Source organism: Oryzias melastigma, linkage group LG2, assembly GCF_002922805.2.
Source record: "Oryzias melastigma strain HK-1 linkage group LG2, ASM292280v2, whole genome shotgun sequence".
NCBI classification, from domain to species: Eukaryota; Metazoa; Chordata; class Actinopteri; order Beloniformes; family Adrianichthyidae; genus Oryzias; species Oryzias melastigma.
Genome location: NC_050513.1, coordinates 13,377,094 through 13,388,158, shown reverse-complemented (window position 1 = coordinate 13,388,158; position 11,065 = coordinate 13,377,094). Strand labels below are relative to the sequence as shown.

Here is an 11,065-nt window from a genome sequence, read left to right as displayed (position 1 = left end):
TTAGCCTAACTAAAAAACAGCCTAATTTTTTTTAAAAAGCAGAAATTGGGCAAAAAGCTAGCGTGTACCTGCAATATTAGCTAAACTAAAAAATAGCTTAAAAAACGGGAAAAAAGCCTAATTTAGCCAAAGCAGCTGGCATGTAAAAATTAGCCTAACTAAAAAAAAGCCTATTTTTTTTTAACGCCTAAATTAGCTAGCTTGTCAATATGAGCTAAACTCCTAAACAGCCTTAAAAACCTTTTTAGAAAAAGCCTAAATTAACTTCTGGTTCCAGGTCAGGAGCAGACGCGTGTCTCCAGCTCTCCTCAACAACGAGGAGAGTTGAACATGGCACTGAAGAAATATTTTGAAGCCGATTTGGCACAGCTCAAAATAGCGTTAGCTGACAGACAAGCTAAACTAATCCCTGTTCTTCTGAATGATGCTAAGCTAGCAGCGCTTTTTATTAATATTTGATATTAAGTCCTTAACCGGATATTAGTAATTCATGTAGAGAAAATGGTATGGTCGAGTCGGGGTGGGATTATATAAGTTCGCTTCCTTCCACTCCCTTTAAAGCGATCTACTTGTGATTCACCAAGTGATATGTTATGTCAGGTATTATGACCTGATTGCTTGAAATAAACCATTTCATTCATAAATTAGCCAAAACAGCTAGCATGTTGCTGAAATATTAGCTTAACTCCAAAATGGCCTAAAAATCTCAGTAATTGCCGAAATAGTTCAAAAAGCTAACAGAATGCCAATTTTTAAAACTTTAAAAGCCACAGGTTGCAGACCCCCGACTTAAATAAACATTAAATGCTGTTTAAAAAAATATTAAAGATAAAAAATAACCTTTATAACGACATTTCTCTATAGTCCAAAGTTTGTAGAGTCAATTCCCCCAGAGTCTTTTGATGTCTTTTTTCTTTATTGTTGCTTTCTTAACTGTGCACACCTGTGACGGTAAAAAAAATTAAAATAAAATAATAAAACAAAAAGAGATTTGCTTTCTTGTTCCTGGATGTAACACTCCTGCTGTTTACATTGACCCATTCTGATGTGGGTCACTTGTTTTGACGTTGTTGCTGAATAATAAAACAGTGAAGCTGAACTTTGAGGTTGGAACCCCCCTAGAGAGAGGCTGTGAGGTTTTTATTTTTATTTCTTTTCAAGTGGCAGATGGTTTTGGTTGTAGACATCACCTGTTCTAGTGATCCATCAGGTTCTGTTTAGTGTCTCTGTAAGAGCCCACCCGAGCTAATCCCTCTTGATGTGTTTAAATGAAATGTTTGTGTCAGCCGATCAGAAGTGGCTTCAATCATCGTCACAATTGCCCTCATGGGAAAACGTGCACACAGGTGACCCGCAGAAAATATTAAGACTGCTGAGTGCCAATGAAAAGATGACCAAAGAATTAAAAAGTAAATGTATGCATGAAATACAATAAAGAATATAATTTCAGCCAAATGGCTCCAATAGGGAGTAGTGCTGGGCGATATGGGAAAACCCGCCAAACCCTGCGCACTAGACAAGGAATTCGTAAGCGCTGTTGCGTATCCCTGTTGTGCACAACCTTGCTTTTATAAATAAAGTAATGAGATCATCTCTACGTATGTCCTCCATCATTGGAAAATTACCTCAAGACAATGGTAAAAACACAATTTTTATGGATTAGTGTCTTTAACCCTTATGGGGTCCAGATGACCCTAGCCTTACATTGGTGTGTCCGAATTCCCCTCCATCACTATGCAGTGCTCTAGTGTTGTCTGAATCTACTGATTCCAAAATCAAGTGGACTCGAAATTTTCCGAAAGTCTTTGCGAAAAACTAGCGTGCATCAATGCTCACTAGATTAGTGAATATATAGATCACAATGCATTGCGGTCGAACAATTTCAAACAAAATGTTCGTATTTGTTCGATTTTGACTTTGTGAAATTGGTGATGTCATATTTATGGGGTCCAGATGACCCTAGCATTACATTGGTATGTGCGAATTCCCCTCCTATTCCCTATATAGTGCTCTAGTGTTGTCCGAATCTACTAATTCCAAAATCAAGTGGACTTGAAGTTTCCCGAAAGTCTATGCGAAAAACTAGCGTGCATCAATGCTCACTAGATTAGCGAATATATAGACCACAATGCATTGCGGTTGAACAATTTTGAACAAAATGTTCGTATTTGTTCGATTTTGACTTTGTGAAATCGGTGATGTCATATTTAGATAAGCAAAAAGCAAAGTAGTGAGCGTTACCGAATTACCTTTAAAATCCATGGTACTCTATAGTTTTTTAGTAGGGGGGGAACTCAATTCCGACGTGTTATCCATCCCCCGTCAAATGTGGAAGAAGGTGGACTGGATTTTATGTCTGCCAAAAACACCAGTGACAATGGACAGTGGGGTTCAGATGACCCTACTGTCCATTGTCAACATACCTAGGATAGCACAAGGGTCATAGATAAAGCTCAATGACTTGTTTCTCCAACAAGAGGGCACAACTCACGCAATTGAGATAGTTGAAGAAACTTGACGCCCAAACCGTAGTTTGAGAAAGTCAACAGGTAAAAAGCATCTATCAAAGACACAAGTACAACTCCTGAACAAAGGCACAATTTCTCATCATCAACGTAGGGATTTTGAGTACCAAGGACCATCAAGTCAGACTCCCTCACCCCAAAAAGTGTGGATAATTATCTCATGGAATTCCCACTTAAGCACAACTTTCATGAAGTATTTGTCTGTTTTTCTGAACTTTTCCTCTCCTAATGGCGGACAAACCCCTCGGGACGACAGTCCGTCCCAATAATCCATCATCAAATCAACATGACCCGCCGACCTTAGACGGAGAGAAACCACAGCACTTGAAAGCTATCATGGCGTCCTCAACAAGTACATTAGTTGTCTGGCTATACAAAGGCACTTCCACTCAGGCTAATGAGTTTGCTGGCAGCGTCGCAGTGTGTCTAATGACACCATTGACACCGACGCTACATATCGTGTCACGGGCCTCTGGCAGTCGCTCAGCACGCCAGTGTCCTCGCACCGCCACCAGGGGCTCCTGGAACGCCCGGCCGTTTTGGCAGCAACAGACCAACCGTGGCGTCGCTGGCAGGACGCGTCAATTTGTTCCCGCCATTGTGAGAGACGATCTCTCTGGCGACCGTCCAGGGAACTCATCTGCATATCTTTGTTATCCAGCACCGGTTCTGAGGGACGGGATGGTTAAAGAGCGGGATGTTGTTTCTTCACCATCTGGACTCTTCGTATTAAAAGGTGGTAGTACTGTACGGTAGTACTCCCTCCTTCCAAGAGAAGAAGAAGAAAGGCGCTTTTAATAATTAGACGGATAGAAAGCTCAAACAGATGAAACAATGTCCTTTTTTTTTTGTCTCTGCCTATCGTCTGTAATGACTGGAGCGCTGATGGAGAGGGCTCTTTGAGGATGACATTCAAACGCTGACATTTGAATTATGTCTGTTTATCAGAGGGAGAATGGTCCGCCCGCTTTTGTTGTGCCTCGCCAGTTGCAGGTACTCAAGCTGGCGGGTTCATTTTAATCACACACACACATATCGGCGCGCTCACACACACGGCATGGACCGTAATGACTCATAGGAATCCTGAATGGGCAATTTCAAATGGTTTTGTGGAAGTGCGACGGTGTAGAGACAGTGTACACTAAAAAACTTTAATGGGTTTTATTTCAAGCATTTACAGCGGAAGAGCCATTAAACTGTAACAACCAACATAAAATCACTCATCGTCACTAATCCCCCACTGGATTGCCGGTTTATCTGCATGGCTTATTTCCTCGGCGCGGACACTATTTTTGTGGCTGAAATGCTAAATTCCGCCACAATCCATGTTAACCTTCAGGAGGCATTATGCATTTAAGAGAGATAAAAATTTGCATGGGGAAGATTTATTGTCTGGCGGTAAATGGGGCTGCAATGCAAAAAACAAAAGGGCATTCCAGGAGTGGCGCTGTCCCTCCTCGGCGCCTTGTCAAAGTTGGGATCTGAAAAAAAAAAAAAAATCAGGTCGATCCATCACGCTGGCACATGAAAAATGATGGAATTCACCCCAAGGAAATGTATTCGCGGGGCGTAGGTGTAAATGGCTGTTTAACAAAGGCATTGGGAAGTCAGCGGTAAACGCAGGTCTAAGGTGCGCGGAGCCAGAATGGAGGGCAGGAGAGGAGCGAGCGGCAACCTCCAATTATCCAGCTCGGCTGTCTCGCTACTCCTCTGCATGTTGCGTATCACAAGTGAGGGATTTCAACAAGCGCACACGTCAAAAAAGAGCTCAATTTAGGCTGCTGAGAGCTAAAGGGAGGAAAATCACCAAAGATTACCCATTTCACAGGTTAGTTTTAGACTTTAACTGTAACAGAAGTCTCTATGTGCATTTCACATACTGTATTTTCTTCACCAAATTATAAGGCTCACCATCAACGAATGGTTAATTTTTGACGTTATGTCATCTCTAACTATACAATTAGTCAGTTATGAGTCAAATATTAGTTTGTCAGTGAGTCAGACTTTACTAACTGCGTTTATAGTAATTCAAGGACCTATTTATGATACGCTACACGTTAGCTACATTAGAAGAGTTAGTATTTTCATAATATCTGTATCTCTAAACAATGTGTGTGACACAAATCAGACTCATTAACAAACATTACTTATTATTTTAAGAAATATGTAACAATAAAACAGTCTAACAACACCAAACGTTAGCAGCATTAGCGTATTTTTCTATGTTAGCTACTATAGCGTATTCACAATACCTGTTACTTACAAGCTTGTTTACAACATTTGAAAAACAGACTCATAGAAAAACAAACATTACTGTGTATGCTAACTCCCAACCTTTTAGAAACATGTACCAAAAAACAGTCTGATGATGCCAAACGTTAGTGGCATTAGCGTATTTATGCACGTTAGCTACAATAGCGTTTTCACAATACCTGTAACTCCTAACCTTGTTTACAATATTTAAAAAACAGACTCATAAATAACAAAAAATGTTTGCTAACTCCCAACTTTGCTAGAAATACGCACAAAACAACACAAAACAAACAAAAAAAACCAGTCTGACATCGCCAAACGTTAGCGGCATTAGCATATTTATGCATGTTAGCTACAATGGCGTACTCATAATCCCTGTTACTCCCAACCTTGTTTACAACATTTAAAAAACAGACTCATAAACAAACAAATATTAGCGTGTATGCTAACTCACAACCTTTTAGAAACATGTAACACAAAAACAGTTTGACAACGCCAAACGTTAGTGGCATTAGCGTATTTATGCACGTTAGCTACGATAGCATATTCACAATACCTGTTACTCCCAACCTTGTTTACAACATTTAAAAAAAAGACTCATAAACAAAAAAAAAATCTTTGCTAACCCCCAACTTTGCTAGAAATACGCAAAAAAAAAAAAAAAAATTAAAGACTTGACAACGCCAAACGTTAGCAGCATTAGCGTATTTTTGGACGTTAGCTACAATAGCGTATTCACAATACCTGTTACTCCCAACCTTGTTTACAACATTTAACAAGCAGACTCATAAACAAAAAAAATGTTTGCTAACTACCAACTTTGCTAGAAATACACAAAAAAGGCAGTCTGATACTGCTACATGCTGTGTCATTTAGGTAAAGATCCACGTTAGCTGAGTTAGCATATTCACAATACTTGCTACTCCCAACCTTGTTTCAAAACTAAAAAGAAAAAAAAATTAGACTATGTGTTTTGTCTATGCTAACATCCAGCTTTACTAAAGTAACATGTAAAAACAAAACAAACAAAAAAAAACAATACAGCAAAACTACAGATTATCCACATTAGTGTATTTACGATAACACCCAACCTTGCTTGGCCCCGCCTAGCCCCATGATCCCAGCATTCCAGTATCCCGGTACTGGTTCCCTAACATGGGTTAGGTAACCGGCTTAGGATACTAAGACCGTCTGCATCCCGAGGATCAGTCTGCGTCCGGTACTTGGTCTGACAACAGGACCGAACCCCTGATTTAATTGAAACAGCCAGCACATCAAAAAATGACGAATTGGGGACACTTAAGAGGGCCCCTTAACCAAACGTCAACTTGTAATGACTTGGAGATGAGAATGTTTTGGACGTCACTATGGATCCATTTGGGTTAATAGAACAGTCAACACTAAAAAGTAGCTGGATGGCTTGGTGAAGTGCAGGACTGGCACGTGGGAAATCTGGGTTCAATTCACAGAATCCATTGTAGGTCCTTAGGCACGACCCTTGCCTGGCTGTGTAGCCATAAGGGTCCGGGTCTTCCCTGGCCCGGATAAAATACAGGGTTGTGTTAGGAAGGTGATCAGGTGTAAAACTGTTTGCCGAACCAACCCTGGGGGCGACCTCTTAGAAAATTTGCCAAAACACTAAGAGTAATCGAGTAAAAGTTGGTCATGTTGACATCCCATCATTAACTTCTTTAGATCTAGAGCTTTAATATAGTAGTTCTTCAAAAGTCATAATGTATCCAAAATGCCAAAGTAGCACCTGATCCGTCCACATTGAGTATCAACTTTTAATTTCATTTACCTTTTGTACATTTACCCGAGCTTTTCTTTGCTCACGCCTTACCGAAAGGCCGGCGGCGCTATCGCTGCCTGGTGTTTCTCCGCGGCTCTACACCGCCGTACAGCCTCAACATTCGCTGCATGTAAAGTGGCTCCGGCTGGATGAGTCCTCCGATCACCCTTACCCGCGCCGGAGAATAATGTAGATCGGGAACGTGAGAGGGAGACCAAGTGAAAAATGAGATGATTGCTGGAGTATGTTCTGGCTGATAAGTGAAATTGCATTTGTCTAAGTGTTTGCAGGAGCCATTCCGTTTATGCTGAAACTCATTAAGGGTGGATGCTGACGGGCGTCACAGAAGATATTTCTGCAAGTAGAGCATTTTTTTTTCTTTTTTTTTGACGCCGATATTCCAGGTTTAATTTAAAAAGCATTTGGCTTTGGCTTTTTTAGTCCGCCCTGCAGGTGAGATGGTCAAGCTGCTATCTCCTTTGGTCCTCCCAGAAGACCGGCGGACCCAGCATGCATTGAGTGCTGCCTCATGTTTGGAGCCTTCCTGGACAGTAGGGAGGCCTAAATTACCAATCTAGGGGAAATCTATTGAATCTTTTAAAGGAAACTGGAGCTTTCATATCCATAAAACATAGACGTCCGTGTAAATTCATGGAGAAATACCAGAGAAAACCTCCTAAAATCCCACTATGAGTTCATAGACATGGAGTCTTCTCCACGATGGTTCGTCTTTGTGACTGACGGCCTCTTTGTCATCCAACACACGAGGTGTAATGTGTCATTCCCAAACAAACAGACCCTTCTCTTACAGGTTGAGGTCAAGCCCGACGAAGGTCAGGACCCCCGTACAACACCAGGGTTGTTGGAAACGCACAACAGCGCCTTTGTTCTGGGCGTTCCCCGCTTGACTGAACACGCTTTGGGTTGAAAAACTGCTGTTTTCATTTAGACGTTTACTCCTGGGGCAGTTTTTTTTTATTATTATTTTCCTCCTTCTTCAAAGATTTCATCGCCCTTACACTCGGAGATGATTGAGCAAATGAAGTCATGCGTGTCCTCGCTGTCTTTATGATGATAATGACTGGCAGTGGAGAAACAATTGGAGAAGTATGTGGGGGTTCAAGGGTTGTGAGAAGTGAAAGGTGCGCACGTCGAAACCGTAAATCTTGAAAAAATAAAGTTGCTTTTATTTTTCTTTTTGTATAAGTTCCAAGGCATAAATTTTGGATTTCCACTTTAGAAAAAATCTCAAAATTAATCAGTCAATCCAGTTTTTTTGAAAATGTAAAACAAAGACGGTAAAGTGACTATGTAAAGCAGGGGTGTCAAACTCAATCGAACGGGGGACAAAATCCAAAACACTCCTTAGGTCGCAGGCCGAACAGGATAAACATTTATTGAACACTCTAAAATTACATTTTTAAAACTTTAAAAATGTAACTTTTTAACATAATTGTGAACTAGATATATAGCATAACCTGTGATAATGCTAGTGTGAATGCTGTAAGCTGAATTTAGCCGCTGAAGATGCTAACGCTGATAGCTGAAGATGCTAACGCTGATAGCTGAAGATGCTGAAATTTATAACTGAAATCACTGAAGCTAGATGAAAAGCTAATAGTCAGCTAAAATATTAGCTAAATGCTAAAATAGCATAAAAAATTAAAATAGGTTAGCCAAAACTGCTAGCATGTTGCTAAAAAAAGAGCTAAACTCCCAAACAGCCTAAAAAAACAAAAAAAAAAGCCTAAATTAGCCAAAACGGCTAATGAACAGATATTAAAATAGCTCTGAAAAAAAATTAAAAATAAACAAAAAAAGAGAAAAGGCCTAAATTAGCCCCCAAAGCTAGCATGTAGCTGAAATATTAGATAAAATTCAAAAGAGCCTTAAAAATCTAAAAGAAGGCAATTTTTTTAAACTTAAAAACTGCAATTTTTATATAATTATGAACTAGATATGTAGCATTATCTGTGATATGCTAGTATGAATGCTGTAAGCTGAATTTAGCCACTGAAGACGCTAGTGCTGATGGTTGAATATGCTGAAATTTATGACTGAAATCACTGAAGCTAGATGAAAAGCTAATAGTCAGCTAAAATATTAGCTAAATGCTAAAATAGCTTAAAAAAAATAAAATATTTTAGCCAAAACTGCTAGCATGTTGCTAAAAAAAAGAGCTAAACTCCAAAACAGCCTAAAAAAAAACAAAAAAAAGCCTAAATTAGCCAAAACGGCTAATGAATAGATATTAAAATAGCTCTGAAAAATTAATTTAAAATTTATTTAAATAAAATTATTTATTAAATAATTTATTAAATAAAATTTAAAATTAATTAAATTAGATAAAATTCAAAAGAGCCTTAAAAATCTAGCTAATAAAAGGCATTTTTTTTAATCTAAAAACTGCATTTTTTTATGTAGTTATGAACTAGATATGTAGCATTATCTGTGATATGCTAGTGTGAATGCTGTAAGCTGAAATTAACCACTGAAGATGCTAGTGCTGATAGCTGAAAATGCTTAAAAAACACTGAAGTTTATACCCAAAATCACTAAAGCTAGCTGAAAATGCTGAAGGTAATAGCCAGCTAAAAATATTAGCTACATGCTAAATTAGCATAAAAAGGCTAGCCAAAAGAGGTAGCATGTTGCTGAAAAAATAGCTAAACTCCACAACAGCCTAAAGAACTGAAAAAAGCCTAAATTAGCCAAAACAGCTAGCGAAGATATATTAACCTAGCTCCAAAAAAACCTAAAAAAAACAAAAACAAACAAAAAGTCTACATTAGCTAAAACAGCTAGCATGTAGCGGAAATCTTAGCTAAACTAAAAAAGCCTAAAAAATTTTGCACATTGATGAACCCTGAAATATATGTAAGCATTTCCTATATCATGATTGAACCATGAAAAACAGAAATTTCCTACTTTAAAAATGCACAAATCTACCTAGTGGTGTTGTGACACAGCCTTGAGCAAGAAAAAAGACAAGTCCATCAGTCTGACTTTATTAACTCTATTACAGAGTACTTATTTTGCTTGTTTGTAGAACGCTACATGTTAGCCACATTGGAAGCGTTAGCATATTCACAATAACTCCCAACTTTGTTTACAACACAAAAAAGTAGACTTATACTACTAAAGCTAACATTATAGTGGCTACACTAACTCCAAACTCTATTAGTGACATAAACAGTCCAACCCCGCTACACGTTAGCTGCATTAGCATAATTATAATATTCTAAAACTTAAAAACAACCAGAATTCTTCTGTATACGAAGCATTCCTGAATATGTCCCTTTTAGAAAAAAAAATTAGGCCTTTAAGTGCACCTTAGTTTACGGAAAAAAACAGTAAATTAATCCCAAACAATGCCTCAGGGCTCTGTATTGGGACCATGTCTGTTATGTATTTTTACAACCTCTGTAGGTCAGATAATGCAGTAACACATGTTCTCAATCCACTTCCTTACAGCTCTGCTATTTCCACCATAACATACAACACTCCTGATAAGTATATTCATGTAATTAAAGAGTAAGGTATTAGCTCTTCTGATACGTTTACTGGTAGGATTGAAAACCTAACACATTTATCAACAATTATCCATTTAAAATAAATGATGTCCTCAGGGTGACAAGTACAGTTTTAGAGGCCAAACTTCAAATTCCTCCGAGTCCACTGGCCTTATTTCTTTAAAGTTGCTATATTACAGTTTTTATCGTAGCACATATCATATTTTCCGCACAATTGGGGAGACTGGACTATATGGTCCACCATCAGTGATTGGTCTACTTTCAAATTTACAGAACTAAGATGCAATAAGGAAGACAATAATGATGAAGAGAAGCTCACCAGTCCAACTTTATTAACAGCATTTGCAGTGATCCCAACTTGTTTGTAACACGCTACACTTTAGAGCAGGGTGGCTGAAAACGCTGAAGCTAAAAGCTGAAAACGCTGAAGCTAATAGCTGAAAACGCTGAAGCTAATAGCTGAAAACGCTGAAGCTAATAGATGAAAACGCTGAAGCTAATAGCTGAAAACGCTGAAGCTAATAGATGAAAACGCTGAAGCTAATAGCTGAAAACGCTGAAGCTAATAGCTGAAAACGCTGAAGCTAATAGCCAGCTAAAATTTTAGCGAAAAGCTAAAGCTAAAAAAAAAAAAAACAGTCTGACATCACTACATGTTAGCCTAGTTAGGATTGGCATAATAACTCTCAACAGTGTTGACAACTTGTGCAACAAAAAAAATCTGATTCCCAACTCTAGATCTTGTTAATAACAAGAGTTAGCCACACTAGAAGCATTAGCATATTAACAAAAGCTCTAACGTCCAACCCTGTTTGCAACAAACAAAAAATAGACATAACACTAATAATATTGTTACTTTCAATACGCTAACTCCCAACTCAATTAATTAAAAAACCAAAATAACAATCCGACACTGTCACCCATTAGCCACGTTAGCATATTCACAAAATCTGTAACTCCCA

The 11,065-nt window shown here is 38.5% G+C and overlaps 1 long non-coding RNA gene across 2 annotated transcripts in view; it reads right to left on the bottom strand.

Moving 5' to 3' along the window:
* Positions 1-3,621: 3,621 nt before the first annotated feature.
* LOC118599839 overlaps positions 3,622-11,065 on the bottom strand; it is a 121,145-nt gene continuing 113,701 nt past the window's right edge. For both annotated transcript variants that reach the window (XR_004949349.1, XR_004949350.1), the window contains exon 3: positions 3,622-4,006. This is a non-coding gene — a long non-coding RNA (uncharacterized LOC118599839). The remainder of the gene's footprint in view (positions 4,007-11,065) is intronic.